Here is a 19,606-nt window from a genome sequence, read left to right on the forward strand (position 1 = left end):
TAACACAACTACATCATTATCACAGAGCAGTTATCGAACTTCTATTCTCAGTAAATTATCTTACAGAAAAATAGTACTACATAGAGAATTAGAATTTTTCACACACACACAAAATAAGTTACTTGTTATTCAGTATTGCTGCTTAAAATTCTCACAGAGGCTCAAATGCAACACAACGGTAGAGTTGAAAATGTGATTTGTATTGTAAAAACTATCTCTTTTCATATACTCAAAAAATAGAAATATAAATAAATTTTGTTAAAATATATGTGGTGTTAGTTGCAAGGTCACAAAACAAAGAGAAAACTGGAAGGGAACTTGAAAAATGTTCTTGGTGAGATTAGATGTCATGCATAATAGCCTCCTTCCTAAAATGTGAGGAATTTACCTGCTCTTCTTCAAATCCTCTCTCTAACTTGCTCTCATATTCTACTTTCCTGAAAAGAGAAAGGACTGTAAGTTCTGCTTGCACCATTTGTGGGATAAGGGAAATTCTAATTTTTATCAAAATACTTTCCTTTGTAGATGGGACAAAACAACTGGATTGAATATGAAGTTCGGGTTCTCACACAATTTAATAGAACTGTGTTGATCCAGCCTGGATATAGGAAAGTGCTAGTGACTTCCAAAGTGTCCAAAGCCTGTGGTGGCAGCAGCGGCAGCAGCAGTAGCAGCCTGACTTGGCATCCTAACGTCTGACTTCGTTATCTGAGACATTGAGGTGATAGCATTTTAACAGTCAATTGTAGATGGTAGGTAGCGATTTACATGTCCCAGTATTTTTTGGTCCAAATCATTGCTAAAATTTTAAAGTAATCTCTATTGCTGGTTCATCTTTCATGTATTTGTTTAATTGTTAAAGTATTATATCATATTTACCAGGTTATAAAATGAATACTTGGGTACCGTAAAAAAAATGCTACAGGAAAAAATTATAGTCCTCCCCCCTTCCCCTCCCATTTCAATGTATACGTCATCTTTATGAACAGGTAGTGTGTGTGTAGAGATGTATAAATATTTTTATATGCATTGATTTTTATATAAATGAGATCATAAAATCACCTGAATTTTCATGTGTTTTCAATCTTTGACTAGATGGTCTATATTTTACGTATATTTTGTTTCGTAAATTTTCATTTCTGCTCTGCTTTTAGCTCTTCTGGTGTTACTTTTGTAACTACATGAAATGTACATATGTCCCCTTTTCCTGGTTTAACAATGTCGTACTGAATCTGTTGAGACTCCAATATGAAAGTTGAAGATATTAGTGCATGTAACTCTCTCATTTCTCTCCAAACCCTCACCACCTCACATCTTGGGTTTTTTCAGTTGTGTTATTACTCTTACCTTTGTCAAGTATAACAACGTTTACATTTTGGTCTGTGACCTTGATTCTCATAGTCTATTAGTCTCTTCTTTCTTACTATGGCTTTCTAGAAAAATGCCAGAGCCCTTCATCTGATTCTCGTGGTTGGCTTGATTTCTTCATCATCTATAGCTCAAATGTTTGAGAATCTATTTCCTCCTGTCTTTATTAATGAACTACTTGACTTGATACAAATTCCTGGGTTACCCTTTATTCTCTCTTCTCAGACCACTAAGGATATTGCTCCAATATCTCCAAACTTTGAGGCCAATCTGATTTTTTCCTTCCTGAATTCCATTTGCTCTTTTTACCTAGATAACAGTAGGGCTCTTTTTAATTTTTCTTGAGTTTTGTTGCTTCACCATACCATGCCTTGGGATTATTTATTTTTTGTATCTTGTTGTTGTTGTTGTTTCTGGAACAAACTTATGTGAGGGAATAACATACTCTCCTGGAGATCAGAAAACCTGGGTTCTAGACCTTGATATAAATGGGTGACTGGATCAGTCATTGAGGCTCTCTGGGACTAAATTTCCATACAGTAATGTAGGAGGAAAGAGTATATCATCTCCAACAAATCTTTTCAATGATACCCATGCAGATGCATGGCTTTATACAATATATTTTAAGTCACTACAATCCTTGATAAACTGTGAATATTATAAGGAACAAGATGATTATAATAAAGAAGAGAGAATAGATGTGGATATCTCTTTGGCTCTTCCTCCTTGATACATGTTGAATGGGTTACATCAAACATAAATAAAGGCTCATATATGTGATGTTATGAAGATATGGGAGATTTACTAGGAGGGAAAGAGAAGAGTCGAAGCCTCAGGCTTTATTCTCAGGGTCCAGGTTCATCCTCGCTTGGAAGCATCATAATGAGTTGGAAAAGCACTGGGCTCTGAGTCAGAAAATCTGGGTTCTCGTCTTATTAATGTAGCTCATTCACTGGTATGAGTTTGGGCAATCTATTCAGATAAACTCAGGTTTGAATCCTAGTTTTGCCATTACAAGGCCTCTCAGAGCCCCTGTTTCCTTGGATATACAATAACAATAATTAGTTCAACTTTCTAGTTATGTCGTGGGTATTAAATGAAGCAAATTTATTTAAATGGATGTTTAGTTCTCTACCTCCCAGCTACTTTCTCTCTGCGCTCTCTTCTCATGTTAACGTTCCCTGAGTCTAATTAAAGTCAGGATAATATAGTATATTATTCATTTCCCCCTATTTCTCTGTGATATTTCTGTAAGGTACTTGCCATTTTAGCTTGGGTGTAATATCTTTCTACTACTTGGAAATCTCATTTTTAATGAAATATTTGCTGAAGACCAATTTCTAGTCCCTAATTAGGCATGACAGATGGGTATCCCTGTGACCACCATTTAGTAACTGCAAAACATATCATAAAAATACATAAAGAGGAAGAAAACTGCCTGAGAGCAGCCAGATTCTCCTCATTCCTCTACTTAGCAGTTTCATTAGATTTGGGGAATTCTCTAGGTCAAGAAAAATTAGATATGTGAACAAGAAATTTGACATTTTATTTCCAAACAATCCATCTGCAGAATCTGAATGTGACATGAAATCTTGCTCAGTTAAAGAAAAGAACAAGTTAAATATAGTAGTTTGCAAATAATGAACAGGTGTTGGACTGTATTCTGATTCTGTTTAAAATGCAAAAGAGAAATAAAATATATGCTTAACTGCTTTAACTCTTTTAATTTTGTTCCCTGAAGCCATACATCATCTGGCTAGGTGATTGATGATATCATTTAAATTCAACACCCCCCCCCCAAAAAGTCGATTAGGTTGCAAATAAAATTGTCATATTTTCCACCTACAAAAAGAAAAGGTAAGAAATGAATAAATTAGTAGTCCAACATTCCCCCTCAGGGAATCTTGTATTAATCTTTTCAAAGTAATGAGCAGTGTGGCGGAATCAGCATGGGAATGAGAAGTATTTACTAGCAGCGTGGCCTTGGGCAAATTGCTCAACCTCCTCCAGCCTCATTCGCTTCATCTATAAAGTAGGGGTAAAAACAACAACAACAACAACTCAAAGGTTGTTTAAAAGACCAGGTTAAGATAGCAACCTTGAAACGGCATTGTAAACCAAAACGACATCACCAATACCGGTTAATAATTAAAATTAAATCCTGGCATCCTTTTTTGTTTTTTATTTCACTTCTTTATAACCAACCCCAAATCTAGAGTATTTTTATTTCTCTTCTTTCTCCCAATGTGTAAGGGAAAGTTTGAGTTTTGAGAAACTATCATGTCCCTCTAAATTTTACTTCCAAATTTAAAGCATTAGTAAGTTCTATCTAATCAAATCAACACGCCTTGTTGAGCTTCTCATGTGTGCAGTGCATTGCATTAGGTACCATAAGGAGAGAGGAAAGGCAGAGGCATGTTCATTTATGGGACTTTATGAAATAGAATCACATTAAGCAAAGCCTGCCTTCAGTATAGATGGTGCTGGACATTTAAGTCATCCTGTTAAAAGGACTGAACCTTCTCTTTTCCTCTGTGCCCTTGTGTTGGATTCTTCATTTTGCTTCTACAGACCAATCTCCCTGATGTACCATTGTGTCCTTTGCCCCCTGGAGGCGGATCTGTCTGGTTACATCAGCGGACCGCCTGGTGGAGTTCAGTGAACATGCAGGAGAATGGAGGTGGGAAGGAGGGTCATGTTGGGGTACTTCCCAGCCGCTCCTGTGGGCTGGCGGTGTACTTCAGCTGAAGGCCACAGCTTCTGTTTCTATTCTGGCGATTACTCCTTTCTCCATCCTTGCTAAACAGGGGTGTTATGGTATCTGGACACTGTACCTTCTTCATGGTTTTACTGGACCCTGAGCACCTTTAGCAATACTCTCTTTAATAAGCTCTCCTCCAATGACTCAATTTCAATGCTTTTCTATTTGCTGACAAGACCCTGACAGATACACCGGCCTACTCCCAACCTCCCACCCACCTCTACCTACCCCTGACCCACTTCCAATTCCAGGTACTGCTTGGTTTGATGTCTCTACATCAGTGTTTTTCAGACTTAGGAACTTGCAGGCCTCTGAAAATACATTTATGGACTCCAGGAGTCCACAGACAGGAGTGTGAAAAGCATTGGTTTACCCAGCATTCCAGCCCCACCCACCAACGTAAGAACCCAACGGGGTAACTTATTTACTATTTACAGGAATCTGATCTTGTTAGAAAGAAGTCACAATAACAATCATAGGTTATCGTTTGTTTTTATAATTTATTAGATAGCACAAAATCCCAATGGTCTACAAAACCTAAGCTCTTAGGACTTAAAAAAAATATCAGAGAGAGTTTAATCTAGCACTTTCATTTTATAGTATAAATGAATGAACCCGGATTTAGAGAAGTTAAGTGATTTCCTCGACACCATACAGCTTTCATTGGCCAAAGCTGCAATCCGCTTCCTGAGTCCTAATCCAATGTTATTTTCTGCCTGACATCTTACCCAACTTACACTATCTTATAGAGAAAATAATGAGACATATCAATAAAATGTTGTGTACCTGAACAGGAAGACTTTTCTAAGAATCTGTTCCTAAAAGCAAGAGAAAAAATATAAACTTTTGAGATATTAGGGCTAGAAGATACTTTCAGCCTCTCGCTGAGTTTACAGGCAGGGAATCTGAGCCCCAGAAAAGATCAATATCTTATGTTTCTCCTGTTTCCTGAAGTATTTTCATAACATTTTCCCCATCACTTTCAAGATCTCTCAGGGAACTTTGAATAATTTCACATCCAGAGTGTCTTCATAAATCTATCATTTTTCCTGATGATAAGATTTTAAGACTCAAAGAGGTGGTAAGATAGAGAATAACAAAAAAGTGAAATATGCCATCTGATGGAGACTATCTCAAGAGCTAACCTGTAAATTGAAATATGAGTTAGTTAGGAGTTTTCTTTATACTAATATGATGGCAACTGACAAAGGGTCTCTGAAAGAGGACACCCTCGACCAGTGAGCCCGCAAAGTCAAGGTACCTGTGGCGATGCACTGTTCCATCAGCATGTACACTGGTGCTGACATTTGCCCAGGACGCCCATCACCAGTGCAAGACATTCAGGATGAAGTTTTCAATCTCTGTCTGAGGAAGGAGCGGCTGCCATTCAATCCACATGAACACTTTCTCAGTGTCAGAAGATGCGGTTAACTCTGAGCTGGCATCATTTTTCATCTTAAAGAGGATATTAAATAAGCAGAGTAAATTCATACAGGTGAGCCAACATGTACTAGCCATAAAACAGCACATTGTTCAGGTTGAATTCCTTTATTAAGGCTTATCCTGTGAGTCAACTGGCCAATAACTTTGCCAAATTGTTAAGGTCTCTACTGAGGAAGGCCCCCGCTATGATAAAATCAGCTCCAATCTTCTTCTTCCGCCATTATGGAGTGGTACGTTGGAATTGGACAGAGACCCTTGAGTTTTGTTCTTAGATGTCCCTTTCAGACAAGCCAGGGCTACTCAGCCCCAAGGTCTGGTCATCACCCTTCGCTCACCTCTAGAACAGGAGGACCTCTTTGAACACAGGCATTTTGCTCAGTCAGGTTAGAGCTTCTCTCTAAGAAAACAAGAGGTGGGAGGGGGAAAAAAAGATAAAGTGTCTCCAAGTCAGAGATCCTATTGAGGATATTCCAGGCCTGGATGGATGATTCCCCAAATCCTTTCAAACTTTTTAATCCTCTGGTTTAGAACCACAACAAATGTCTCTGCCATGGTCTGCAGATTGATTACAGCTGAATGTAATCCATAGTGGTTTGCTGCAGAATAATCTAGACTTCTGAGTTTCACTGCAAAATATTTCTGCCCTTCCTTCTTCACTCCACCCTCCATCCCAAATGGCAGTGCTATGACTTTCTGAGACTTACCTGGCCAAGAGAGGGCCCTTTAGGATGGCAGAGGACTTCTCAGGCCTGTCCTGTTTGAAACACCCAAATTCGTTGCAAAGCTAGAGGGAGTCCAGAAATAAAGCCCATGGAGCCTGCTGGAGTATTTTACCCAATTCAGTACAGAGCGAGGGCCTTGAATTCATAGTCCTGGGTCTGAATGTTGGTGTAATCTTAGCCCAATTGAATAACTTCTCTGAGTGTTAGAGCTCTCATCTAGAAAACTGAGTGTAGATATTTACCCAGTGGGGTGGATAAAGGGTTAAAAGAGATAACGTATGAGGCTGGCACTGAAGTTCAGCTTCATCCCTGGGGTTTAGCCAAAATGTGGTATCTAGCTTCAACTTTGGCCTTGATCTTTGGAAGGTATTAATAGCCAACTTGCCTACTTCATCATCATTTCTGGCATTCCCCACCTTGAGAGTCATCAGTGATTGCGTGCTCTCATCAGTTACACAAGATCAATGTGACACACAGCAAGACTGGCAACAAAAGCAAGCGTTTCTATTCAGCCTCATCATTAATGTACGAATATTCACCTTCCAGCATAGGTAAGTTATACCTGACCCTTCTCTATTTCTCTACCTGATCCCTATGACTACCTGACGACAATACAACATTTATGTTTTCCATACATTGTATGTCTCCCTAACTAGTATGCAAGCTACACCAGAGCAGGAATTGATTTAGTTTTGTTCACTGCAGCATCCCAAATGTCTAAAAACAGTGCTAGCCACTTCATAGGCACTTAGTAAGTTATTGTTGAATGAATGAATATGCAACAGATCCTAATTTCTATCCTCATACTCAAGTCTGCAAGAACAATCATTTTCTGTATTTTTCCATAACTGAACTTAGCTGCTCTTCACCAGATTGGCAGTGTAAGATTCCGCTCCATGTTTCTATGGCAGGGTCGTCCATCACAGCTAAGGTCTGGGGGCCTTATATAGTTAGTGTCAAGGTGTTGGAGGGTGGGCAACACATCCTCCCAGTCATCTTTCCATGTGGACACCCACAGAAATATGCCCTCTGGTTGCCTCTGAGTCATTCCTCCTCCTCCCCCAGACTTCTCTGGGTTTAGCGGCCCTCTCCCTCTTTCTCTGCTACTTCTAGGCCATCATTCTGCAGCTCCCAAGCTATATTGGAACTCTGAGTATCTAATGTTCATTTCACCTACACAGCACAGTCATTTCTCTTCTGGAGCCCTGTCACTTACACAGGATTCTACCTAGGAGAGGGATAAGAGACCCTCTGTTTTCGGATCCCACAAACCCATCTGGGTTTTCCAGTGGCTGCACCCACCTTGGCCTGGGGCTGGGTCCAGAGAACAGAGCACACAGAACTTCTTTCTTAGGGGCTCATCCATGCTTCTTGTCTGACTGTCTTCTATCTCTAGTGACAGATTTTTTTCCCCACTCTTCTTTGGATAGTCAGAATCTGTGCTTTTGAAACTCAAAAGCCAGGAATAAATTTCTTTTTCTCTGCTCTATGTACCCACTTTCTTCTTCTGTGCCAGTGAACACAGACTAGTTTAGCTGATCAAAACGTGGGAGAAGGGTCAAGACATAAAAAGAAATATGAGGAGAAAACAGTTATGAGCATTTCCAAAGCATCACACACACACACACACACACACACACACACACACACACACACAGAGAGAGTAAATTTTAAAAACCAGTCCAGTTGTTTAAGCCTCTCAATGAAAATCTCCAGCCCTCTCTTATTTGGCAAATGGCAGATCAATTTATATAAGAGCTCTCAAACCCTCCTTCTAATAAGTTTGTCTAGGACATGCCAATAGTATCTATAAATAGACACAGTACCAAACTCCTAATATCTGGGCGCCATATCGGGTGGCAGGCCCCCTGCTTAAGCATCACCTACTCTGAGAAGCCTTGCCTGGTCCCCCCACCAAAAAAGCCACCAGTCCCTTCTTAGTGTCTCTCACTGTATCCTATTGCATTAATTCACTGAAGTTAGACTAGAAGTTGCAGAAAACTCAGGAGAACAGTGGCTTAAACAAAAGATATGTTTATTTTCCTCTCATGATATTTGAAGGTAAGAAGCCCAAAGCTGGAGGCTTGCCTCATAATCACCAAGGATCTAGGCTCAGGGGTAAATCTGCTTTGCTCCTGCCCCACCCCCTCCCTACAGGATATCTTCCTCAGGTCCAAGATAGCAGCTTATGCTCCAGCTATTACATTCCAGGTAGCAGAAAAAGAAAAGCAGACAATGAAGGAATATCCCTTAACCTTCAGGAAACATCCCAGATGGTGCACACAGAGGCCCTGCTTATCTCCCACTGGCTGTTACTTAATAGCAAGGTCACAACTACTTGTCAACTGGAGTTTGTAAAATAGTATTTTAACTGAAGGGCAGCGTTCCCAGCAAAATTTGGGGTTCTCATTTGTAAGAAAGAACAGATGTGTACTACAAGGCAGCTAGCAGTTTCTTCTACTGCTTGTTGTAAAATGGTTACCACACTTGTTTACCTGTTTTATCAATCACATAGTCAGTTCGCTGAAGAAAAAAAAACACAAAACAAAACAGTGTCTCATTCATCTTTCTTCCCCAAGTTCTAGCACAGAGTAGACTGGAGTTACACTCAATGTTTATTAGTAAAGGAGAATTTGAAGCCCTTATAATGGAAAGCACTTGATAGATGTAAACTCTAGTTCTTAATTAAAATACAAAACAAAAACCAATAAAGGTATGTTTAAGAAGAACCTGTTTCCATCCCATTTTATGAAAAATAGGAAAGAGGCTCAGAAATATTAAGTAACTTACACAGGATCTCAGGTCCTGTGAGTGGCAGAGGTTGGACTTAAAGAAAGTACTGACTGACTCCAAAGTCACAGTCTTTGTATTATGTGGGCTCCTTTACCTACTGCTTCTAGCCTTTCCTTACCTGCCACTAATGTGACAGTACCAGGGGTTATGAACCTTGGTTTATTAACCTGTATCACCATCACTCCAGTGAACGAAATGACTCGTAAGAGCAGTGCATCCCGGCTCTTGAGGATGAAAGCTTAGTACATCTCCCTTACTTATGATGAAAACCCTTCCCCATTTGATCTCACACCATACCATCTACTCCAACCATTCCTTCACTCTGAGCCCAACTCCAAAAGCCAACTTATAAAACCATGTTCTGCTCTGCCTTGATGACTGCTTACTTCCTTTGCATGGAATTTTGCTCAGCCTAGTATCTTGAGATGAGGAGGGATTCGGTACCTGGACCACCAAGAGTGATGATTATAAAGTCCCTTCTTAGCCAAGATCTCTGCCCCATTTCATGCGATTCTGATTGCTGTGCCTGGCTCTTGTCATTGCTATGGTCACAAAAACAGAGATTCTCACGGCCTCCTCCTCTCCATCTTGACGGTGCCTTAAAATAGTTTACTATCTAAAAATCTATTCCCCTAATCCACTGATTTAGTGTATTCTATTCTACTCATATAACACGAATTATTTCCAAGCATATGTAACCACACAATTATATCTCTATAAACACTCTAACCAAATACATTTTATATGCTTATTAATTACACTAATAAAATTTCCAATAAAATTTCCTACTGATCTATAGTACACATCACATCACACTATTTTTCTCTCTAACAGAGAAATTCTTAAACACTTTAGCATATGACTATACAACTAGAATTAGTCACAGATCAAGATTAGTATATAAGGTCTTTGGAGGAGTAAACTAACTGTATGTCTTAAATGTCTATACTCTCTGACCCTCACCTTGCTGTGCATCATATCAGCGTTCACTTATTTCTCAGATTGATCCATACGGGAGAGTAAAGTCTAGAGCCAGTTGAATCAGGCTGGCTCTAGATAATCCATTGGGTTATTTTCAGCAACAAATTATATTCTCCTATGAAAACAATATTATGGTCTTATGATCAATAATGCTGAGTTCCTTGTCTTCTTTCCAAAATAGATCTTTTCAAGAAACCAATCTGACTTAGGAAAAGAGGGTTTTACCCATGTTTGGGTCCTACATTTTCTGACCAAGCCAGGTGGCTAATGAATAGCATTTAAAAAAATTTTTTTTTACCAGAATAGCAAACTGCCCAAGGGTAGACATTTCTCATTTTCCTCAGGAAGTGTTTATGAGAGCCCTGCCAGCATCTCACCAAACCTTGGAATACAGCCAGGGAGGGACAAGTGCCAATACCACTGGCATCCCCAAGGCACAGAGTTGAGGCACAAATTTCAGGTAATTTCAAGGGACTGGAATCTGGGATAGATCTGCAAATCCTAAGTTTCATTTTTTTAAATTTTTTTAAAAATATTTATCTATTTATTTAGGCTGTGCTGGGTCTTAGTTGCAGCACGTGGGATCTTTAGTTGTGGCATGTGGACTCTTAGTTGCAGCATGCATGCGGGATCTAGTTCCCTGACCAGGGATCGAACCCAGGCCCTCTGCATGGGGAGCATGGAGTCTTACACACTGGACCACCAGGGAAGTCCCTGCAAATTCTAAACTTTAAAAGAAGAATTTTAAACCATAAACCAATTCTATTTTAACTAAATTCAAGAAATATGTACTGAGTGCTTACTACACACCAGGAGCAGTACTAGGCACCAGGGACACACAGATGAGAAGACAGACTTTTCACCCTCAACAGGTTTACAGACTAAGGAGGGAAACAGAGCCAGATGCAATTAGCTGATGCTTGTCATACTGTGCCATGCGTTCCAATAAAGCCCAAGGAATAAAAACAATAACAAAAATAAGAATATAAATACAAATACAAATATAAGAATGACTAATACTTGCTGGTGCCTACTGTGAGCTCTAAATGCATTATCTCATTTATTCCTCTTGGCAGCCAATAAGGTCTAAGTCAGTACTCCCCATTTTGCAAACAAGGAAATGCTATTGGGACGAGCAGAAGAGAATAACAAATTCTGCCTTCAGGCACTGGGAAAGGCTTCACGGAGAAAGTAACATTTGTTGGAATCATCAAATCTGGTTCCTCCTATAGCCCCCAGCAGGCAGCGATGGAATTTCATAATAAAGTCACTGACAGAAATTACGTACTGGGGGATTCCGATGCAACTGCTAACGGGGAAACTGCCTATACTAGATGACTAAATATGTTGTTCTGGGTCATTAAAATTGTATCATGCATATGTTGAGCTTGGGGTTGGCTAAAATGTTATAGAGAGCTGTTAATCTGACCACTAGACCATGTTCAGTAAATTTGTTCAGGGATGAGCCAGAGTTAAAAGTATAGATCCAGCTGTAAATAAGGAAATAATTGGACTGCCTGCATCAGTTGATGAAAATCTGTGGCCAGCTGGAACCTTTCTAAAATTTTATTTTTCATGAAATATTTCATACATTCAAAAAATTATGTCTAGTGAATAGCTAAGGTATAAAGAATGATTGACTGACCATCCATGTGCCCAAGCCAGCTTAAGAAATAGAAAATGACTAATTACGGCAAAGCCCCTGATATCCTTCCCCATTAGTTTTTCTTATTTCCCTGACGCCCCACCAAGGATTATGGCTTTTAAAAATAGTTTATTATATACGCACTTTTAAAAATAGTTTATTATATATTATTATATATAACCATACACGGTTACATATATAACCCAGAAATATATGCTACTTATTTTTGTACATTTGAACTTTATTAGGTGAACTCTGTGTATCCTTTTGTGATTTGCTTTCTTCACTCTTATGCTTTGGTTCCCATGCACGTTGAAGCAGGCAGTTGTATTCAATCATCTTCACTACTATAGTATGCAAAGTATTGATCCATTCTCCTGGCAATGGCAATGGACATTTGGATAGACATTTGTGTAAACACAGTATGAACATTTTTATACACTACGCACACGAGCAAGAATTTCTCTACGGTATACACCCAAGAAAGAAATTGCTAGGTAATATGTTTTCTTTACGTTAAAAAAATAATGGCAAATAACTTTCCAAAGTGTTTGTACCAATTTATACTCTTACAAGGTCTACGTGTCTCTCATTCTCATCACAACTAGTATTGTCCAGCCTTGCCAGTCTAATGGGTATAAGACACTAATTCATTGGTGTTTTAATCTGGATTTCTCTGGTTACTAATTAAGTCGAATATTTTCTTCATATATTTACTAGCATCAGGGGCTCTTGTTCTGTGAAATGTCTTTTTCATGTCTTTTGCTCATTTCCTTTTAAGTTTTCTTTTTATCTGTCTTCTGGTAAACATAAAATTTTATGTTAATGTAATCCAATTTATTTCTTTTTCATTTATGGTTTATATTTTGTGTGAATTGTTTAAAAATGCTATGTCCCTACCTGAGGTAAAGATTTTATCCTATATTCTCTCTTAGAGCTTTAAAGATTTCTTTTCACTATTAAACTTCTAAGTCACCTGAACTAGATTTGTTTAGAATATGAAGCTCAGTTCCAATTGTACTTGTTTCCATAGGAAGAGCCAATGGTCCCAGCACCATCGATTGCATAGCCCATTTTTTTCCTGCTTGGTTTGCAATGTGAGCTCTATATATGTCAGCTGTCTATGTATGGGTGGGTCTGTTTCTGGCCCTCTCTTCTGTTTAAGTGATCTCTTTATGTACCCATACATCAAGCTAATATAAAGCATTAAAATAAATCTTTACAGTCCTAGGTCAAGTTACCGCACATTTTTCTTTTTTCAAGCTCTCCTTGGCTGTTTGCCTTTTCCACTTATACACTTTGGATGCTATCTATCAAGTTTTATCAACAATTCAATTGCTATGTTAACAGATCAATTATGGGAGACTTGATCACCGTATCTAGCAACATGTCATGTCTCCATTTATTTAGGCCTTCTTTCTACATAAAAGTCAGACATCTTTTGTTAAATTTATTCCTCGGTGTCAATTTTTTGTTGCTATTTTTAAACATTTTATGTAACATTAACACTTTATAACTATTGGTTTCTATTTTATGACTATGCAATTGACTTTTAAAAATTGATCTTATATCTAGCAATCTTCCTAAACTCTCCTAATGTGTTGTGTGTGCGAGTGTGTATACGTGTATATACATTAGATCTTCTACTTAGACAATTTTCATGTCATCTCTGAATAGTCAGTTTTGCTTATTTATTTCCACTCATGGCAACTTTTCTTTCTTTTTCTTGCCTTACTCCAGTGGCCAAAGACTCTAGTACAACACTGAATAAATTCATAACATGTGACTTCCAAAATTGGAATAAATCAATAACTTCTTGCACAGGAGTCATGCTAATATTTTTGAACTCATTCCAGTGTTGGTATATGTGCTGTCAAAGTGAGAGAGCTAAACTCTGCTCCCTCAGGTGGCAGTTGGCCCCTCCTGGGTAGACATGCAGGGACCTGAGGAGATGACTCCACAGATGAGCTCTGCTTTCTGAGTGAGAGGCTGTTTCCAGGGCAACGAGTTTGAGCCTTTGGACCAGAATCATCCCTTTGACCATATCTCCCTCTAGCCCACCTCCTTGAATAAAATCTCATAAGAAGCCGTGACATTTGTCTGTTTTCTCTCATTTCAACTACCTTGAAAAGTGAGCCAACGTTTCTGTCACAAGTTGAGCAGTAGGAGATCCCAGGCAAATGCATTATCAATCCTCCAGAGGACAAAATTTGCATTAGGTACTAATATACTTGATTATCTTGCCAGCCCCAGATGTGTCATCTTTATTACCTAAGTAACCATGTGAATGTGCTTACGCATTTCAGCATGCAGTCTCTTACCTTTCCTTCTAAATTCCTATTACTCAAATTGGAATTTCAGCAGCCAGTGGCAGATTTTGGTCCATGCTACTTTTTTCTGGCTTATGAAAGTGAAATTGAGCATTCAGTGTAAACTCTGCTGGATATTTAATCTATAGCATAAACTGGGACACTGACAGTGAAAAGGGGTGCTAAATAAATGTCTGAGCACAGGTATAAACTGGGACTCTCCTGAAAAGCCCAGGGTATACAACCACTCCAGCTATGCTGCTTTCATAAGTGCCCTTTCTTTCTCTAGCTCCTCTCTGCTGCAATGTTTCTTCCTGTCATGTCTCATACCTAATTCAAATGTTTCTCAGTTCTATTTTGCGAGGGATTCACCCAACCACCATCCAGCCTACAGTCCACTTGGAAACCGTGAAACCGCAAATGAAGCATAGTTTAAGTACCTCACGGAAAATGATTTGAAAGAAAATCTGATTGACCTCAAATGCTGTCTTTCGCATCCTTTGTAGTGTTGCAGATAAGGGTCTAATCTTCTCACCTGTACTTTACTTTCTAAATTACATTATCCAAATTTCCTGTTACAGTGGATGGCACGCATTATCTAACACATATATACACACAAAATATAGCATAAATGATGTATTTGTCCTTGATCAGGGAAATTTGCTGTAAACAGCACCACATCAAGATGCTCTTTGGTATACTTTTGTGCTTTACTGGTGACACTCAGAGGAAAGCATTTCAGTTGTTTTCAAAGAACATTTAAATAGGTTTCCAGCTTATTCTGCCAACCTGACAGGCCTCCTGGGCAGCTCGTCCCTGAAAGCCTCTGCCACAAGCCAACATCATTCTACACCAGAGTTATCATTTATTAATTGTATTTTAATTGGTTTCACCTATTGCCAGCTAACAAGAGGAGATGACCATTAAGTGTGGTTAGATATTAACTTGAAAGCGAATGGAGTAGCAACTACTCCAGCTGAAGAACTGGCTTATCTGAAACATAATTTAAGTTCCACAAACCACATTTATTGATACTCCAAATAGTCTTCTAATGGTCTCCAGTTTTATATTTGCATAAGAAGTTAAAATGTTTAGGGACTTCCCTGGTGGCACAGTGGTTAAGAATCTGCCTGCCAATGCAGGGGACACGGGTTCGAGCCCTGGTCCGGGAAGATCCCACATGCTGCAGAGCAGCTAAGCCCGTGCGCCACAACTACTGAGCCTGCACTCTAGAGCCTGTGAGCCACAACTACTGAGCCCACGTGCCACAACTACTGAAGCCCGTGCACCTAGAGCCCGTGCTCCACAACAGGAGAAGCCGCCGCCATGAGAAGCCCACGCACTGCAGCAGAGAGTGGCCCCTGCTCACTGCAACTAGAGAAAGCCCGTGTGCAGCAACAAAGACCCAACACAGCCAAAAATAAATAAATAAATAAATAAATTTCTATTAAAAAAAAGAAATTAAAATGTTTATCTGTCATGAAAGATGGATCTAAAGAGCTAGATTCAAACCCAGCACTGGGTCGAATCTTACAGGTACATGGAGAATGAGAAGTTCACAAAAGGGCGAATGATAATAATAATGAACATTTATTGAATTCCTACCATGTGTCAGGTTTTTATCATGTCAAGAGCTTAATAGTTATTATCTCATTTAATCTTCATGCCTCTGTGATGTTGGTACTATTGTTATCTCCATTTTACAGATGAGAAAACTGAGTGACATTCTTAAGGCCATACACAACATGGAGTGGTAAAGCTGGGATTTGAGGCCGGAACTGGTGCCCTTGAATACCCCAGGATACAATAAGTCTTGCTGTGTGTATGCATTAAGTGCTAAACCTCTGATGCTTGTCTTCAGAATCTCTTGCCACCAGATTCTGCAGACTCACCCAGCATGCCTGACATGCTTTACCCATGCTCCATGACTATAGTAAGATACAAACTTATTTATCATCCCACATCGATTCATTCACCAAAAATGTACGCTGCTACAGCTATACAAAGAAGAGAGTCTCGCTTTCAGACTGTGATAATAAAGGAAAATTTCACAGGTGAGGCTACAGTTGACCTATTCTAAAAGTGAGGATGAGAATCTTTCCAAGTTAGAAGAAACAGAATGCGACAAGAGGCAGAGTTTGGAAAGCAGAAGGATTACTTGGAAACATGGTGGTTCAATGTGGACACAGGATAATATCCTGTGACAGGAAACTCACTTGGAAAGGTAAGTTGGGCCAGATCATAGAAGTTATCAGATTAATTCAGGCAGCCATACACAGCCCAGAAAGACCTATGGTTCCTTAGAGTCAGGGGCTGTGACATTCACCTTAGTGACCCCCCTCTCCCACACAGGGCATTGCATGGTGTCTAGCTCATTACACTTATAAATATGCTAAACATATAAGGAAATAAAGTATCAGTCTCCCCAAGGCAATATGCTTTTTAAAAACATGGATCAAAACCTTAAGTGAGGGGAAGTACATTCAAGTGGTGTAGTGGGGCTCCCTTAAGAAAATAGAAAAGAGTTTAAGGAGTTACAGCATCTCACTAGAACTCCTAAAACTGCATGAACTTATAATAACTAACATAATCTGTGCTTGTGTTGTGTGCTACCCAGTGTCCTCGATGTTACATTCAGCATCTCACTTAATCTCCACAATCCCTATGAATACAAACAATTATTATTCCCAGTGCCCATTCAGGGATACTGGGGGCCGTTAGTAATCTGTGTCACATTGAACTAAAATTAGTGTGTAAGCAGAATTTATAGAAGCCTCTAACTTAGGATTCTATTAAGTCTGACCACTTAGGATTCTATTAAGTCTGACCACTCTCCAAGGCTTGGCAACACTAGAAATCTTATTCTACATGGACATACACATAGTTAAAACTCCCACTGTTTAGAGGAAGAAAGCTTGTTATTAGAATATTATTAGTGTGATCTTGATTGATCGGGGTTTTCAACAGGTGCTATGCTTGCTTTTCAACTACTATTCCTTTAGTTTCATTATTTTTACTTCAATTTTTATGGGTTAATAACTCTAAAATTGGTAATGACTTTTTGGTGGGGGGCTATAATTTTTCAGGAACTAACACGGAAGAGTTTGAGTATAGTGCTTATTATTTTGTTTTTCTCCAATTTTTTTTGTTACCATAGAGTTTCTTTTTTTTTTTTTTACACTAGAAAGTGGGAATGGGTAAGATAGATGAATCAAGGAATCTTTTGTTCCACCTAAGCAGGCAGCAGTCAAAAAAATAAAAGGGAAAAACTGACCTAGAAGAGGAATGCTAAATAAATGTCATCGGATTATCCTGCCCCCGCTCTCAGATCTGACACCTCTAATCAGTCACAGCACTTTCTCCCACTGAGCTAAGATGCAGCTTCAGAATCCTTCCTAACCCAGCATTCAGAGAGCATGTGGGCAGAGGAGTCAAACCCTATTTGCAATCTCTATCCTATAGCTATACTCTAATCTTTGACTGCAAAAGAATCTGTGACATAATTACTGCTTATAAGGTATTATTTTGGGTGGCACGCACGGGGCTATCCAACATCGTCACTCACATAGCCATGTTTAGGCATCATGCTAAGGGCTTTATAGATTGTCTCATTTAGTCCTCCCAATAACCATCTGAGGCAAGGACAACCGATCCCTACTTTGGGACAGTTCTGTAGTCTCAGAGGTGAATCATATTACCAAGCTCCTGACTTGATAGCCCCCAAATCCTAACAACTAATGGCATCTTAGTCTTTGGACAAAAAAGGAGTCGCTAGAATAATGCTCCGGAAAATCTTCAAATAACAAATATCTAAGTGATCCTGAAAATATGTGAATGCAAGTGCCATGAACAAAGTATATTCATGAAAGATAAGAAGGCTGCGTAGTGGAAGTTTTGAAAGGTGGACAAGGTTAGAGCTGAAACAAAGCCTCTAGATAAAATATAAAGAATATTCTGCAAGAGTATTCATTCAAGGGGATGCGACAGGTACTTTCACCATGCTTAATCTCCACAACTGCCTGGGGGGTGAGTGTTATTAGCCACTTCTACAATAAACAATATTCAGTGAGATGAACTTACCTTTCAAAGTCTCACCTCTAGGAGCCGGGATTCAAACCGGGTTGTCTGAATCCAAAGCCTGGGCCCACCCTGATGAGGCAACCTGAGAAGCAAATCAGTATCAGCCTTAAATGATGTTTGATTGGGCTCTGAAAGCACTGACACTGAAATTCAAAGCCACTGGATCCTACATTTGGAGACTGGCCGAAGTCTGTGATAGACTCAAGAACCAGATCTAAGTAACCTTTAGGGTTAGGTACTGAGATGGAAGACAGAGTTAGCCACACATTTGAACACTCTCTTATCCAATAGCTTTTCATTTTAATCCAATATTTCTTCTCTCCACTAGGACGAACTCTTTTCCTTTCTCACCTGATGTGCAGTTGCCAAGGGCTGTCATCATTCACTTTACCCCATTGTAGCGTCTTCAGGCAAATAAAGCCAGTGATTATTTCTGTTCACTTGCCAGAGAAAATGCATCAGGAAATGTCAACCTTCCATTTCTCATCTTGAAGACGACAATATTAAACAAGAACCGAAATTCACACAGGCGAACCCATCTGTGCTAAGCATAGAAGCACACGGTCCTTACGATGAATTATTTCAGCATTTAAGCTTTTGGAGCCACATGGCCGTCTTGGCCCAATTATTAACGTGTTGGGTGTTTTTATGTTCTCTCAGAAAAAGACAATTCAGAAGGAAGTTCTCACTCATGCCCTCCTAGCATCTTAAATTTAAATCTCAGGTTTCAATGGCTCAGATTTTCCTGACATTTTGAAAGTAACTGGGGGCTGGAGACTTTGCATTATTTTTCCTTCTTGTAATTCATTAAAAAACGTGTGTTTCCTATTAACCCGCCAACCATTAGGCAGCTCCTCAATCAAATATGCTTCCTCATTGCTCCCCATCTCCCGGGATAATAACATTGATCAAACTTCATTGAAATCTCACTTAGCTGATGGTACAGATATTGCAGGGAAGTGGAAGACCACTAGGAGGTTCAGGATTGGGAAACTGTTACTTTTCCTATGGCTCACTTTGCCATAATCTAAAAAGAAATTGAGGGCAATATCCTTCCCTTCAGAAAATATTTCTTTAAATGGAGTACGATTTATACACTAACAAAAAGTTTGTAAATTCTTGTCCTAGCAAGCAAATTAAAATAAAATTACTTTTATAGGTATTTAAAGAGTATATTGCTAAATTTTTATTTTAGTATTACAGTCATAATAATTAATACAAGTCTTTTCAGAATTATTTGTCAACTCTTCCATTTTATATTATGTATATAATAAGGCTCAAAATTAGGAGCTTAAACATAAAAATTAGACTTAACCATAATTACCCAACTTCTTATCCCCTAAATAAGTATGTTCTTTAATTATTTTTCTTATCACAAGAGTAATACATGCTTCTTGTATGTCATGCAAGTTTTTCTAAAAGCAAAATAAAAAATATTTTAAGGTTGTTTAATGTTGTCTTGTTTCACCCACAGTCCACTATCTGGAGTTAAGCTCTGCTAATA

The sequence above is a fragment of the Eschrichtius robustus genome, chromosome 3 (genome assembly GCF_028021215.1).
Source record: "Eschrichtius robustus isolate mEscRob2 chromosome 3, mEscRob2.pri, whole genome shotgun sequence".
Taxonomy (NCBI): domain Eukaryota; kingdom Metazoa; phylum Chordata; class Mammalia; order Artiodactyla; family Eschrichtiidae; genus Eschrichtius; species Eschrichtius robustus.